Genomic DNA, 8681 nt, shown 5'->3' on the forward strand with positions numbered 1-8681 from the left:
ATCTCACCATCACTGATTCTGCCTGAAGCATTGATGGAAATTTGGAATTCATTTTTAAGTGAGGCATCTTTAATTAAAAAAAAAAAGTGCTGATTCTCTTGAAAAAGTCAAGTGCAGGAAGGCTGCTATTCCACAGTCATTGCGGGCTGAGGGGTCGGTGCACCTGGAGGGCAGAAAGCCCCGCCCTTTTCAGAGCCAGTCTGCCCGCCACTATAGTTATTAAAGCATGGACCTGCAGACTCTTGAGGTCGTGACCTACTTGGAAAGGGCATAGGTTGAATATGGGAAGTCCAGTACAGCCAGTTCTTGTGTGCTCATGGGAAAGAGGAACAGAAATTAAAGCCTGCCTTGGAGAAAGGCATAGACCAGACCTTCCTGGACTCATATCCAAATAATCATAAGACAATTAAATGTACCCAGGGGACTTTGGTAAATGAGACTTCCTTGTGGACCTCAGGCTATAAAGAAGGATTAGTGTTTCTTTGTTCTCATGGCTATAGTATCCTCTAATGCAGTGGTTCTCAACCTGTGGGTTCTGACCCCTTTGAATCACTTAAGACTGTTGGGAAACTAATATTTGCATTACAATTCATAATAGGAGCAAAATTACAGTTATGAAGTAGCAACAAAAATGTTATGGTTGGGTGGCTGGGGGTTGCTGCATGAACTGTAGTTAAAGGTCTCAGCTTTAGGAAGATTGAGAATCATGATCTAATGTGTTTCTTGTAATATGGATTGGGGGGATTGAGACAGGGTTTCTCTGTGTAGCCTTGACTGTCCTGAGACTCATTTTGAAGGCTGGGCTAGCCTTGAACTCACAGATATCCATCCACCTGCCTCTGCCTCCTGAGTGCTGGAATTAAAGGTGTGTGCTACCACTGTCCTGCTGCCAGATGTGTCTCAGGGTGGAGTTAGCAGACTGAGCTGGGGCAGGTCTGGCTTTATAAAGAGATCCAAAGAACAACATATTTTAAAAGTCCCGGCTCTCCTGAGTGTTCTGGGACACACTTTTAATCCCAGCACTAGAGAGTCAGTGGCGGAAGGATGTCAGATCCTCAGACCAGCCAGGGCTATGCTGTTAGACCATGTCTCATAAACAACGAACCAAAAGCCCTACCTCTCTGAAAGTAGCCCTGATTCATACTGCTTGCTAATTTCTTTAGTGTAAATGTTCCAATCACAAGTGGCTTCAAGCTGTAGCTTTGTTTACCACGTAACTGTTATATAAATGTACTATATATATATGTATATAAATGTACTATATATATATATATATGTACTATATATATAAATGTACTATAAATGGTCTTGTGCGCATGAGAAAAGCAAGACAAGCTGGCGTGTAGCTTTAGGGGTAGAACACTTTTCCTGCTAGAGCACAGTCCTGTGTTCTCTGCCCCACTCCACATAAACCGGAAGTGGTGGTGCACACCTGCAGTGCTAGCACTTGGAAGTGGGAGGCAGAGGGTTGGGAGTTCAGGTTATCTTCAGCTACATAGCATAGGTGAGGCCAGCCTGGAATAGATGACACAGTGTCTCAATGAAAATAACAAAAGTAAATGAAAATTTAAAAAATGAGTTTTTCTTTTAAAAAAAAAGTGTGTTAGGATTATCTTTTTCTCATATCTATTTTTTTAACCCCAATTCTGTGTAATTTAATTTTTAAGTGTCTATGATCTACAACCAGGTGATTGTTCCTAGATGTAATAGTTGGCTCTCATGAGCTTTGCCCCAGCACATCTGGGCTTGAGGTCAACAGAGGCTTTGCTGTCCAGCATGCATGTCCATCCTTTAGCCCATGGGCCACATGTGACCACACGTGACTGAGTGTCTGTGAATGCCGTCCAACAGAAAATCTGAAACTTCTTTCACTGTGATTTTTGCATTGGGGAGCATGCTTGGTCGGTTTGTGACTTCCCTCCCTGTTCTCAAGCTTGAACTTTGTCGACGACAATGTGGAACATCATGGTGTTATGAAGTCTGGGCATGCCATGACCTTTGATGCTTGGCGATTCCCTCACGGGGCAGGGCCAGAGAAGGGGTGGGGGAGCAGCAGTGATTTATGTGGGAAACTCGCAGCCCAAGCACAGCTAAAGGCTTGGAGCGAGCATGAAATGCATGTGGAGGAAGGCATGCGGTCGAGTGAGACTCTCTTGGGAATCTCAGGACCCTGAGACAGCTGTCATGTGGAAAGCGTCTCCGTCTCATGCACCAAGAGCTAACCTATCACTCTCTGACTGTGTCTTTGTTCCAGTGTAGTTTTCCACCTCCGTGCCTTGGTCTTCCCTTGCCACCACCTTGTGCTTCAGCCTGGACAGGAGCCCAGAAGCTGTACAAGCAGGAACATTAGTTAACAGTGGGAGGAACTCGGGTGGGCGATCTTTTCCTCTTAGCAGTCCCGTGTTGGATGTTCTAGATGGAGTTGGCTGCTCCTCATCCCGTGTTCTGTCTTGGATTTCACAGACTTCATATGACTTGCCTGGGATCAGTTGGCAAGGCCAAAGAATCCAGTTCCAGAAACACGATCTTAGCCACTCAATGGGCAAAGACAGTTGAGTTGGGATGCCTGGTCACCCTGGGTGACGCTTGTCTGCGGCTGAAGCTGAGAATGGTGATATACACCTGTGCCCAGCCATTTTTCCAGAGACCCAAGTGTACCAGGGTACACTTAGTGCTCTGCTGACCACATCGGACACTTGTAACATCTTCTGCCACCCTGTCACTATCCCCAGGTATTATTCAGAAAAACACTATGAAAATGTTTGCTAACTGGCCACATTGTGTAAACAGCACATTCCTTTAAATCAACCCTCTCCCCGTGTATGTGGAGGTCGGGAAACAACCTTGCTATTGTTCCAAACCTTCCATCTTAAGACTTGTTAAGGTCTCTTACTGGTTTTTTCTTTCCCACCGTGTACCCAGGCTAGCTGTTGTGTGAGAACCTGCAGATCCCTTTCCTGCCTCCCATCTTTTCAGGGGAGTCTTGGAGTCACAGGCAGATGCACTACTATGTCTGACCGTTCATTTTGGGAATTCAGGCTCAGGTTCTTATGCTCATGCCTCAAGCACTTCTTGCAATGGGTCACCTCCCCAGCCCATGGCAGCACATCTTTGAGATTCTGAGCCCTGGTTCTTTCATCTTGGTTTGGTTTTTGTTAGTTTGTTTTTTGTTTTGTTTGTTTGCGTGTTTTTTGGATATTCAAGACAGGATTTCACTGCATAGCACTTGCTGTCCAGGAACTCATTTTATAGATCAGGGTGGTCTCGAACTCCACAGAGATCCACTTGCCTATACCCACCACCACCACCACCACCAAGTAAGTGCTTCCACTAAAGGCATGTGCCACCACCGCCCGGATCTTGGTTCTTAAATGCAATGGCTTATCAAACTAAAAGTGAAGAACCCTGAGGCACAGAAATCCAAAGTCCGCTGTTCTCACTGTCCACGGGGCAGAACATGTTAGTCTATGGGGCTGGCTGAAGTCTAAATCAGCAAAGGTTTCTTTGGACTCAACCAGGACCCATGTTTCCAGCCGAGTTCTTAAATTGCATTCTGCCACATAATCTGAAGAAAACTTGGCTTCCCTCACCTTTAAGACCTTGATTGCTTACTGAGGGCAAGTTGAACAGCCTAGGCAGGAAGGTGCGGATGTGCTCGTAAAACAATTAAACAGTAGTGTTGTTGTTTTTATGATAGTCTCTGTGTGTGCTTTCGGGGAAACAGTTGCTTTTAAATTGGCAATAAGGACCTTAGTTGTTGAATAAATTTCACTGCCACTCAGAGAGAGGAAAAGGCTACTCATGCTACTGGCCACTTTATACAGCCCGCCCCCCCTACACACACACACAAACACACACACACACACACACACACACACTTTGAGACTGGAAGAAGGGAAGGGACCCAGGTTTGACCTTGAATGAGTTACATTTTGTTTATTTGTGGAGAACCAATGGATTTCTTGTCAAGCTTAGATTGGCCTGGTTATGTGTCTGAAGGGGGGTTCCACCCATGAAGCATGGCTCATGTGCATCCACACCGAGCACCAGCTTTGTATTATGAGACTTACTTTCAGCAGGGTCTAGCATCCATAGTTCTGGTTCCAGAAACACCAGAATACCCCATGCATTTGGCTCTAGGCATGACTCCTCTGTCTCCATCCTCCCTTGCCTATTTTCCCCTCCCTTCCGTTTTACCACCAAGATGGCATGTTTTTGCCACGGCCATCCCTGTCCATTTTGAGAGCAGGGGATTCAGAACTTGGTCTTGGAACCAGAATGTCTTCTACTAGAGCGTGCGACCTCGTACACCTGTGTCTCTGGATGAATGATGTGGCCCCTCCGGATCTGTAGATCAGGTCGTGTGAGGGTAAGTGTCACCCTGAATGACGCTTGTCCACGACTGAAGCTGAGAACAATTATATGCACCTGTGTTCGGTGACTTTCCAGACCCAAGCTAGCAGCCAATGGAGCTTCTCAAATCTGTTTTCATTTTATGAACTTGCACATAAACATAAAATCGTGCCTTTTCAGCAGTGACCTGATTTTCCTGGCACCGACATAGGAATATTGCAGATGAAAGTGATATCACCTTTTAGAATGTTTCTGTCTTTCCTCCTGGGTGCCACGGTGCCCACTGGTCATCCCAAAGCTTGGGAACTGTCACTGCACTTGGCTGGATTTAGAATCACCATGAAAATGCACTTTCGGGGTATGTCTATGAGGGTGTTTCCAGAGACGTTTAACTTCAGAAGGAAGAGATATCTTGAGTGTAGGTGACAGGGTGCTGTGGGCTGAGGTTCTGAAGTGAGTAAAAAAGGAGAAAGTGGGGTGCTAGCGGATGTCTGTCTTTGCTTCCTGACTGTGAACACAGTATGGCCAGCCGCCACACAATGCCTGTGGTCATGACATACCCTCCAAGGCTATACCCACCTATAGATTAAGAGCCCAGAAAGCCCCTTCCATTCTTAAGTTGCTTTTGAAAGATGTTATTGGTAAAGCAGCAGCAGCTAGAAGAAGAATTAATTCATAGAGGCAGAAATATCATTAATTCAAGGTTGGCACAGCTACATTGCAACCCTAACCACCATCCTCTGAGACCACATACAGAAATAATTCCCTTAGTTCTAGGCTGTGCATGGTGATACACACCTGTAATCCCAGCCCTTGGATGGCTGAGGCAGGAGGCTGGAGAATTGAGGTCAGCATAGGTTACATGGTAAGACTCCATCACACAAGAGGAAAAGGACAGAAAAGAAGAAAGCACACTATGTTCATCTTGTATTGTCTTCTGTGGGATGCTTTGACTTGTTAAGATTAAGTTGCCAAGTCCCCACTGTATAGGTGGGAGGACTGTCATTCATGTCTAAGAACTGACAGAAACTCTCCATCTCCGAGGCCCACAGCTGCATCAGCCACAGGAGATCCCCTACAATGGGCACAGACATCACAACGGGGCCCAGATTGAGCCAAACAGGACAAAAGGCAACAGCCTTCCATTGATATTCTTCCTTAATTCCTCTATGTACCTATTATTCCAAAGATGATCCCATCTCTCTGGGGTGTGTGTGTGTGTGTGTGCACGCGTGTGTGGTTGATTAAGCGCAGCACATTAGTTTCCTGATAAATATTACCATGAAAGGCATTCATTTACTGCATTTGGCTAATCATCTATCTGCAGTAGGCCAGTCTTTCTTCCTCCAGTGGATGCTCCTGCTGCCCAAGGTCCTGAGAATTCTGAGGAGGAACATGAGCAGAGCAAAGCCTCCAGATCCGACATGACTGTCAAGAGACACCCTCCAGAGCTTCCTTTCTGCAAAGCTGAGGTCCCTGAGAAGAGGAAGCTAGGTCCATGAGGAAGGAGTAGGTTGGTTCTCAGATTTCACCAAGGATTTGCTTGGTTTTCTTAGAAGGTTCCCTGACTCATTCATCACTCATCAAGCATATTACTACATAATTAACTTCTTTAAATGATATCTGGGGAAACCATGAAAACAGCGTCTATGGGCTGGAGAAATGGTTTAGCAGTTAAGAGCACTGACTGCTCTTCCAGAAGACCTAGGTTCAATTAAAGCCCCCACATGGCATCTCACAACTGTCTGTACTTCCAGTTCCGGAGATCCAAACCAGCATCATTCATCAATCAATGAAAGCAACACATATCCACAACATACAACAGGGCTTCCCACATCAAATCACAGTGTGGGTAGTTGAAATTTGGAAGCCCCCACATATTTACCCAACCAGCAATCACTCCTGTCTCACCAGTGTCTAGTTGGTAGAGAGTTTGTTTTGGTACAAAAGCAAAAAAAAAAAAACCAAACCAAAAAAAAAAAAAAAAAAAAAAAAAAAAAAAAACCCCACACAGTTGACAAATTTAAGGAAAGGTTTTGTTGTTTCTGTTGTTTCTCATGGTTGGGAAGTCATGGCAGAAAGGTCATGAGGTAACTGGTCACAATGGGTCCACAATGATGACACAGAGACCTGACTGCTAGTTCTCAGCTTGCTTTTTTTTTCTTCTTTGTTCCAAGTCTGGTACATCGTGCCCATGGCATGGTGTCCCCCTCTTAAGGAAGGTTCTTTCCGCCTCAGGTAAATCTCTGTGGAGACTCTCTTACAGACATGACAGAAGTGTGTCTCCTAGGTGACTCCAAATGCAGCCAAAGTAACTATGGAAGATTCACCATCATGGGGCCCGAGCTAGGGTGAAAGACAGCTGGGACCTTAAGAATGAGATAGCCAATAAGCACTGCCCCAAAGATGGCCACAGTACGGTAACATACTGCAGTCACTGTTAGGTAAATGCCATTTCTCCTTTAACACTCAACAACTGTGTTCAGTAGAACTTGGTCTATGCTGCTCTCCCAATGATCTGGATAATTTGATGTTCAGTATGAGGAAGGGGCTTGGAGGGACCATCTGGAAAATTCTTGAAATAGAGATTTTCAAAAGAAGAGAGTTCCTGAAGCCAGAAACCACATTCTACTCTTTCTATCTGATTGCATCAGTTCTTCAGGTTGTTTGGGAGATATGGTGTCACCCTGAGATCTACTTATCTCACCCATAAACAACTATAATATAATTTAAAAATTGTTTTGGAGAGCAAACAAACTTCAAGCAATCCATACCAGAGCTGAGGAGATGGCTGAGTCAGGAGAGTACTTACCAAGTAAGCATGGAGACCTGAGTTTCGATGTCCATGATACACATTAAAAAGTCAGGTGGAAAAAAAAAAGTCAGGTGGAGTGACAGTACATGTATTCCCAGCACTGGGGAGGCAGAGACAGGTGGGTCACTGAGGCTCCATAGCTAAGCCTCGGATACTTGTCAGGTTCCAGATCAGTGAGAGACATAGCCTCAAAATCGTGGACAGTGTCTAAAGCAGCAGTTCTCAACCTTCCTAATGCTGTGACCCTTTGATACAGTTTCTCACATTGTGGTGACCCTCCCAACCATAAAATTATTTTTATTGATACTTCATATGTGTAGTTTTGCTAGCATTATAAACCACTGTAAATACTTGTTATGCATGATATGTGACCCCAAAGGGATCATGACCCACAGATTGAGAACCACTGGTCTGAGGAATGAAGCCCTTACCACACAACCCCACACAGAGATACGAACGCAAGAACAAGATCAATACTAGACATTTTAAAATCCACTTGATATATTTTGAAAATGGATGAAGAAAAATAGAGTTTCCCCAAATCCACATGTGGTCACTCACCTGTAATTAGAGCTCCAACAAATCTGGCCTTCCTCAGCACCCGCATACATGTGGCATTACACACATATGGAGACGCATACTCTTAAGTAAAAGCTAAAGCAATAAAAGCCCAGGTCCCCACAGAAAGGGAGTGTGGAAGAGCAAAGGTCATTCAGCATTAGCTAAGCCTTGCGCTCTCAGCGAGACGCTTTTGATTGCTTGTTACTATTTTGGAACAGCTAACATGGGGACCTATCAATGGAGGAGGAAGCCATCCCTGCCTAGTGGCTTGCTTGAGCTACTGTGTAATATTTTTGTTACAGTTCATCCCACCTGTGCCCGTCAGTTCCCTTCCACTCTCCTCCCAAGACACACTGGCTCATGTGTCTGTCTAACACTCCAAGCTAGTTATTAATAACAGCCCGGTGAGCTCTGCCTCCACCAAGAACATATGGTGTTCTTGAAAGGAAGAGCCACCATTCCCGTGACTTTGGACTTGGCCCGTTGAACCCCCGAACAGTAAGTGTTGCGTTTGTCTTTTTAAGTAGCGTTGGCAGAGGAGAGCTTAGTGTGACTCTTGCCTGCTCCTCCTAGGAAACAATGGAGGGTGAAACTTGCTGAGACCTATTTCCACTGCCTGCATTTCAACATAGCTCCAAGTTCCATGGGCCTGGTGAGAGGAGAGATTAACGAATTAGAATCCTACCCCTTTTCGTTTCAGGTTTGGCTAACGGCAGGGGGAACGGGTGATTAATAATGCTGGATATAAATTGCTTGGCCAAGCCGTGGAGCTGCAGCTTAACACATCTCCCTGTGTTTTCTCTCCAGATAGAATCCCAGGGGTTTCAAAGGGAGTTTTCACTTACAGGAATCTACGTGGGGGAGCTGGAGGAGCATGAGGCCCAGCTGTTTTCCCAGGTTTGGGTCAGAAAGAGCAGCCAGGTTGCACAGACCCATAGCTTACTAGTGTCGT

This window comes from Arvicola amphibius, chromosome 9 (genome assembly GCF_903992535.2).
Source record: "Arvicola amphibius chromosome 9, mArvAmp1.2, whole genome shotgun sequence".
NCBI lineage: Eukaryota > Metazoa > Chordata > Mammalia > Rodentia > Cricetidae > Arvicola > Arvicola amphibius.